Genomic DNA, 8251 nt, shown 5'->3' with positions numbered 1-8251 from the left:
GAAGTGTCCATGGAAATTTCACTCGATCAGTTGGGTTCTGTTTGGTTGATTAATAAATATTCCATTCTCCGTAGCAAAGAGTAATTTTTTTTTTGAGAAAATAACCTTAGTGACTAAAAATATCTTATAATATATGATTTTAACCATTTTTTTTGGATTTGTCAAAATGACCAACTAAATCGCAATGCGATCGATAATAAGCAACGCGATTTTCGGTATTGCAAATCAGTTTCCATATTCGCAACGCGATTTTGACTATCGTATTGCGATTTCCCAAATTCGCGTTGCGATTTTCCTAATTCGCAAAGCGAATACGTAAATCGTAACGCGATTACGTAAATCGCAATGCGAATTAAGAAAATCGCAACGCGAATACGTAAATCGCAATGCGAATCTGACTATCGCAATGCGATTTACATAGCGCCATTCGTATTAACGCGTATTTTTTTTCAAATTTCAAACACGAATATATTAATATATCGGAAACTGAACCGTCCACAGTATATCCCGTAATCGTAACTCATAACCTAAAACCTAAAATCACAACTCAATCCCATCTCCATCTATCACTCTCTATGGCGAAATCCGTCCCCATCTCCGAAGATTTTCGTCCCCATCGCCGGCGAAATCCTTCACAACCATTTACGGTCAGAAATCCCTCACAATCATTCAGAAATGGAAAATCAAACTCCAAGGGTTAGTTTTTTTAATTATTTTTATTTTGAAATTTTTGCATTATTTTAAGTTTTTCATATTGAAATTGATGATAAGTTTACTGGTAATTTCAATAATAGATTAACAATTTCACTTAGATTTCTTATTAAATTCATTCGATTGCTACCAATATTGCTAAAATGTTTAGTCTTTAACTCTGTGAAGTTAGTATTTGTCTTTGTTTTGTCTTTTGGTTGAAGTAATGCAGAAGAAGAATAGTTTCTAAACTTAAAATCGCAACATAAAAATGAAAATCGCAACACGAAAATGACTATCGCAACGAGAGAAATGAAAATCGCAACAAGAGAATCGCAACGCGAAACCAAAATCGCATTGCGATTTTCATTTCGCGTTGCGATTTTAATTTCGCGTTGCGATTCTCTCGTTGCGATTTTTATTTCGCGTTGCGATTTTCATTCTCTCATTGCGATTTTCATTTCAACCAAAAGACAAAACAGTGTTGCAAATTTTAGTTTCAAGAATAAACTACTATTTATGTTTATTGTTTTTGGTATATCTTCACAGTGTAGTTTTTGGTATATCTAACTTGGTATGTTTATTGTTTTTGTAGAAATTTTTTTCGGCTTCATTGACATTAAGGAATAAAGTTAGCCTAGCCACTACAATTGCTTCGAAGCTTTCACCTGCACAAAGAAAATTGTTTGAGGAAACCTGCTTCGGGCCATGACTGAGAGTACAGCATCCGGGTGGAGATGCTAATTTGACCCATTTGTGGCTTCAGACCATGACTAGCGATCTACCCGACAGTATACAACGTGGTGAGGAAGAGATATGATTTCATTTTCTACCGGCGTATACTTGTTTTGGGCGGAAGGAGTTCTGCTTAATCACTGGTCTACGATTCGGACACGATGATGTAGGCCGGTACACTCGTCATATCACCCGCCCATCATGGTTATCCAGGGTTTTTCCTGATGAGTCAATAGAGAAGCCGAACTTACACGTCGACGACCTGAAGAAATTGTTTAATAAGAAAGATGGTTTTACTCGGATGAATTGCGTCGATGTTGTCCGAGTATACCTTCTAGTACTTTTGTATGCCGGCTTTTTAGGCAGAGAGGCCAGACAACCTATTCCTTAGGAGCTAATATTATTGGTAGAGGACCTAAATGCATGGAATCTGTTTCCGTGGGGTTCGTATATACGGAAAGCTACCTGGACTAAGTTGTCGTCTGCCTTTGATGACCGCAAAAGTTTGCGTGGCGATGGGTCGAAATACACTTTGTCAGGCTTTGTTTGGGCCTTTAAGGTAAGAATTTCTATATAATGTTTTCAAAATTATAATTAATTATTTAACAATTGCTAATGTTTGTTATTATATTGTTTATAGATTTGGATATTCGAGGCTTTCCCCAGCATGTGGACATATGCATTAAAAACTTCAAATGATATTCCTAGGGCTATTTCCTGGAAGAGGAAACGTCTGTTGGATTGGGAAGACTTAATACCATATGCGACAATAAATAATGTAAGTTAACACAAATATTATCATATATAAACAAGTTATTAATAGTAGACGTTTAACTTTGTTTGAGTTTTTATATTTTTAGGAGGCCAACACTCCATTAATAAGACTGACACCCACGGAGGCTGAGCTTGCCACTGATTGGTGGCAAGCTAGTCAGCGTTTTCTTGATGGCATGAATGATGAGCAGCCTCTACTTCCTCCACTTCGAGAGCCATCACCTCACCTAGAGCCATCACATGATCGACCCGACTATACACCTCTACAACGAGAGACATCACCTATCCCGTCACATCATCGAGCCTCTTCTCCACCATCACCTCATGATAGGCGACCGGCAAAGATGCCATGACTTCTATCTCCCTGTTCTCCACCTCCACCTCCACGGGATGAGTCAAGGGAGTTACGTGATGAGGTCAATGCCTTGCGTGAGGAGATCGGTACTATACGCGATAACGATGGTGTATGGCGTGTGGAGGTGTCTACTTTACGTGGTGAGGTTGTCGCTCTACGTGAGATGGTAGTATCGTTGCAGAATGAGGTTCATACTCTACGCAACGAGGTAAGTTTAAGATTTTCCATATTTAACTTGATGATAAATTTACTCGTAATTTCACTTAGATTAACCATTTCACTTAGATTACTTAGTAAATTTATTCGGTTGCTGCCAATACTGCTAAACTGTTTATTAACATTGTGAAGTTAGTATTTGTCTTTTGTTGTCTTTTGGTTGAAGTAAATTTATTCGGTTGCTGCCAATTCTGCTAAATTGTGTATTCTTTAACACTGTAAAGCTAGTATTTGTCTTTGTTTTGTCTTTTGGTTGAAAGTAAATTTGTTCGGTTGCTGTCAATTCTGCTAAACTGTGTATTCTTTAACACTGTGAAGTTAGTATTTGTCTTTGTTTTGTCTTTTGGTTGAAAGTAAATTTGTTCGTTTACTGCCAATTCTGCTAAACTGTGTATTCTTTAATACTCTGAAGTTAGTATTTGTCTTTGTTTTGTCTTTTGGTTGAAGTAATGCAATCCATTCAAGTTTAAATTTGCAGAAGAAGAAGAAATAGTTTATTCTTGAAACTATATTTTAGCAACACTGTTTTGTCTTTTGGTTGAAATGGAAATCGCAACGCGAAACGAAAATCGCAACGACAAAATCGCAACGCGAAACCAAAAATCGCAATGCGAAACTATAATCGCGTTGCGATTTTCATTTCACATTGCGATTCTCTCGTTGCGATTTTCATTTCGCGTTGCGATTTTCGTTTCGCGTTGCGATTTTCATTCTCTCGTTGCGATAGTCATTTTTCACGTTGCGATTTTAAGTTCCAGAAACTATTCTTCTTCTGCAAATTGAAACTTGAATGAATTGCATTACTTCAACCAATAGACAAAGACAAATACTAAGTTGACAGTGTTGCAAGTTTGAAACATATTTGTCTTTATTATCTGATGCATTTTGTGAACTATGATAGAATAATGGCTTGGGTGAATTCAATGCAAGTTTGAAACATATTTATCTTTGTTTTCACTATTTAAATATCATGTCTGTTTATTTACTGATTTTTGTATTTAATTATTTAGCGGCCCGATAAGGTCGATGCTTTACGTCAGGTTTTTCTTGCACGACAGAGTTCACGCATCAGACGGCGTGCACGTGCTATTAAGTCTCCGTACACCCAAATAGTGCAAAGACACCGCAAGAAGAAGCTTGACTCGCTTGTCATCCCTCAAGAGTCCACTCCTATCGTTGAAGAGGCCCATATCATTCCTCGACAGTCCCCTCCCACCGTTCAAGAGGCCACTGTCATCGTTGAAGAGGTCCCTCCCACCATTCAAGAGCCCGATTCACATGGCGTCATATGTAAGATTCTTGAGAAACCCTCTGACGTGCCGAACATGATGGATAAGAGTTGGCTCTCGTATGAGTTACCGACCAGTACCATTCTGGTATCTGAAGTGGAGAGGAGACAACTACCTGACACAATTCTGGATAACACCCTTTGGGCTAAGACCGCAGTTGATTTTTATCTACATGAGCGGAGCCAGGGGTGTTTCACTGACATATGCAAGCTCAACGATGATATCTATTTGTTGCTTGATCGGTCTTGGTGGGGCGTACTATTAGGGGTCGAAGACAATTGCTATTTCGATGGAGGGGTAAGTCTTATATTTTTCTTATATTTCAATTTGATTATTTTTTTTAAATTTATGTAAGTTACTAATATATGTCTTTTTTTGTAAAACAGCATATCGATGCGTGGGTGTCACGTCTTCTAATAATTAGGAAACTTAAGGAAAATAAAAGAAATACACGATATACAATTATGCCGACGTCTTTTAACGCCGTTCACTTGAAGAATCAACGAGATGAATCATTTGCGTTGGGCAATGGACAAGCTAAACTTTATCCTGCATGGTGGGAGGTCGATAAAGTTAGTATTTATTTTAGATTGAGTTTAAAGGTATTCGTAAATAAGTGCGCAAATGAATGAATTATTACTTATGATTGCATGTGTTTATCCCTGTTTTGGAACGTAAACATTGACTTCTCGTCGAGCTTCAGCTCCCATCCCTTAAGGCAATAGTATATGACAACATGATAAATTACATATCATTGGCTGATTTAAGAGATATTATTAAGGGATTGAGCTCTCATTTGGCTTAATTCTTGGATGCGATAAATTATTGGACTCGTTCTGGAAACAAAAAGCCAAAGAAGCTCAATATTATAGTTAGTAGAGACGAGACTGCACCACAACAAATGAAATGACCCAGAGGGGATTGTGGTCCTCTCGTATGCTTGGCGTTGGAGCGTTTGATCACAGGAAGTATAAAGTATCTACCTCCCACCGATAGAGATAGAGCTGCAGTAGGCTTGTAGTTTCGGTATTATATGGCTAGATCGATATATACGAGACGCTGCATACCTGCATCCGCGTTATAAAAATGTCCATAAACAATTGGTAAGTTTATAGGCTTTTGGTTTGAAAATGTTTGGTTAAGTACCTAGAATTCAATAATTTGCTGTTTGTAGGTTTTAGATGTGTAGAAAGTGTTGTTTGAGCAAATGTTTGGTTTCTGCAGGTTAATCTCAGAAGTGAGCTGCGTGAAAATGATGTATGGCTGCAAAAGTTGATTCAATAGTAGATGAGGAAATAAAAATTATTGCTTATTTTTTGATTGTTTAATTGATTTGTAAAAGATGATTTGTAAAAGTTGATTTGTTTAATTGATGTGAACATAATTCTTATTTGTGATTGTTTAATTGATTGAAATGTAATGGTTGATTTTGTTGATTTCAATCTGCATTATGTTGAAGGCAAAAATGACTATCGCAATGCGAAATGAAAATCGCAACGCGAAATGAAAATCGCAACGACAAAATCGCAACGCGAAACTAAATTCGCGTTGCGATTTTCATTTCGCTTTGCGATTCACTCGTTGCGATTTTCATTTCGCATTGCGATTCTCTCGTTGCGATTTTCATTTTGCATTGCGATAGTCATTTCCACGTTGCGATAGACATTAAGATGATTGCGAACGTCATTTCCGTGTTGCGATAGTCAAATGAATGCCTAATAAGTGATAACAACTGAACATATCATAGCAATTTTCAAACTCAAGTTGCTAATACATGCCTAACTGAAAATGTTAAAAGGTAACACATAAAATCCACATAATACAACGTTTGTATTTAAAAATCACCTAAGTTAACAGTCCCAAAATGTTAAAAGTTGCGATTCTCTCGTTGCGATTTTCATTTCGCATTGCGATAGTCATTTCCGCGTTGCGATAGACATTAAGATGATTGCGAACGTCATTTCCGTGTTGCGATATTCAAATGAATGCCTAATAAGTGATAACAACTAAACAGATCATAGCAATTTTCAAACTCAAGTTACTAATACATGCCTAACTGAAAATGTTAAAAGTTAACACATAAAATCCACATAATACAACGTTTGAATTTAAAAATCATCTAAGTTAACAGTCCCAAAAGGTGAAGCCGGTTGTGATTGGGAAAAAAATTGTGAGTACTAGTCAGTATTCGAAATTTGATCTTGGTCAATACCCGGACTTTGATCTTGGTCAATACTCGAATTTTGATGATTTTTCAGAAGAAGAAACAGACACTGCGTGTAATGATTTTGATATTGGTCAATACCCGAATTTTGATGATGAAACAGCCGTTGCCGAGGAAGATGTTGTTAATGATAATGAGGAGGAAATTACGACTGTAAATGAACATGTTGAACATCCATTCTGTAATTCATATAACACTGAAGAAGAAAAAGAAGAAGAAGAAATCCAAAACCCGGATTTTGATCTTGGTCATAAATAAGACAACACAACACACAGGCCCTACAACAACAAGGACACATGGAGAAAGTTCTTTCTGCTGTTTTTGTTTCTCTTTTAAATTTCTGTGTCATAAATAAGCAGTAAAATCGATCCCCAAAATCATCTTCACATGCATGTGCCAAAATTTTATTTTTAAAGTCCACATGTCTAGTACTTGACAAAATTAGATGGGGAAGCGTAAAATGGCCCATTGCCATGGGGACCGAGGAGAGAATTAGGAGTTTAAATTTTCATATATTTTAAATATTTTTTACTTAAAGTTTATAAATTTATCTCTTAAAATTTTCTATATTTGCTTCTTTTATCATAAAATTTTTACCTCCATCCTTACATGAGGTTGATGATTCCTTGGCATAGAAATAGCATGAACCGGCAGAGAAAGAAACATTGATTCAAACAAAATGGTGGGAAGCGAACATACAAACAATATTTATGAAGTATAATTTGTTTGGTAGACTGATTTAGATTGCTTTAAGAAGAGAGTGTATTTATGAAGATGTTTGCTATTTTAAACAGGATATTTCGATATTCATAGTTAAATATAAAACAATATTTTTAATTTTTGCTTCAATTTTCAAATTTATTTAACACTATTAATTCCATAATCATTCGTATGACATAAAAAAGATATAATTAGAAAAATATGATATTGTTAGTCTATATATACACACCATGCTACGGAAATTCAGATGAGCTATTGGATATGAATGCGTCCACTACGGGTAAAAAATATTCCTCAAAATTCATGAATACATGTTTCTCCGCTGTATTTCCTCAAATTACTTCCAAAACGAACATAATTTTGATTTGTCGGCACAAAATTTGTTCTCAAAAAGAGAGAAGGAAAGTTTCTTTTTGATAACTCCACATTAGGGGTAAGGAAACATATAAATAGAATATATTGAATAATTTATACTGATCTTAGGCACCTTTGAGCATGCAGTCTCCAGGTGTTGGATATCAGACGGCTCCGGTTGACCGCATGCATTGATGGGGATTTACCTCCTATCAACCAGCTTTGAAACGATCTTTGCTTGATTTGTTAACTTTTAGTTGATAGCCATCTTCCACACATTTCGTATACAAAGCTATCTTCAAGTCTTCCTTTGTATCAAAACAATCATCTTTCTTGATACGAATAATTTTTGTGTAACAATCAACTGCTATCTTTACCAACTCTTCTTCCGGTATCTGAAGTAATTCTGGCATATTCCAGTTATACTCCAGTGGCATTTTCTTCGGGGACTTTTCTTTGGGGATTTCTTCTTCTTCTTTTTCTTCTTCAGTGTTATATGAATTACAGAATGGATGTTCAACATGTTCATTTACAGTCGTAACTTCCTCCTCATTATCATCAACAACATCTTCCTCGGCAACGGCTGTTTCATCATCAAAATTCGGGTATTGACCAATATCAAAATCATTACACGCAGGGTCTGTTTCTTCTTCTGAAAAATCATCAAAATCTGATTATTGACCAAGATCAAAGTCCGGGTATTGACCAAGATCGAATTTCGAATACTGACTAGTACTCACAATTTTTTCTGTTGGCTCATCATCGTCTAACTGGTCAATACGAAAACTGGAATTTGGTGCTGAAAGTTGATTGAGATTTGGATTAGGGAAAGGTTGTGGGTTTTGAGATTGTGTTTGGTATTGAAAATGTGGTGAAACAATATTTGCTTGGTGA

The sequence above is a fragment of the Hibiscus syriacus genome, unplaced genomic scaffold (genome assembly GCF_006381635.1).
Source record: "Hibiscus syriacus cultivar Baekdansim isolate YM2019G1 unplaced genomic scaffold, ASM638163v2 tig00000340_pilon, whole genome shotgun sequence".
In the NCBI taxonomy this organism is placed as follows: Eukaryota; Viridiplantae; Streptophyta; class Magnoliopsida; order Malvales; family Malvaceae; genus Hibiscus; species Hibiscus syriacus.
This window is presented reverse-complemented; position numbering follows the sequence as displayed.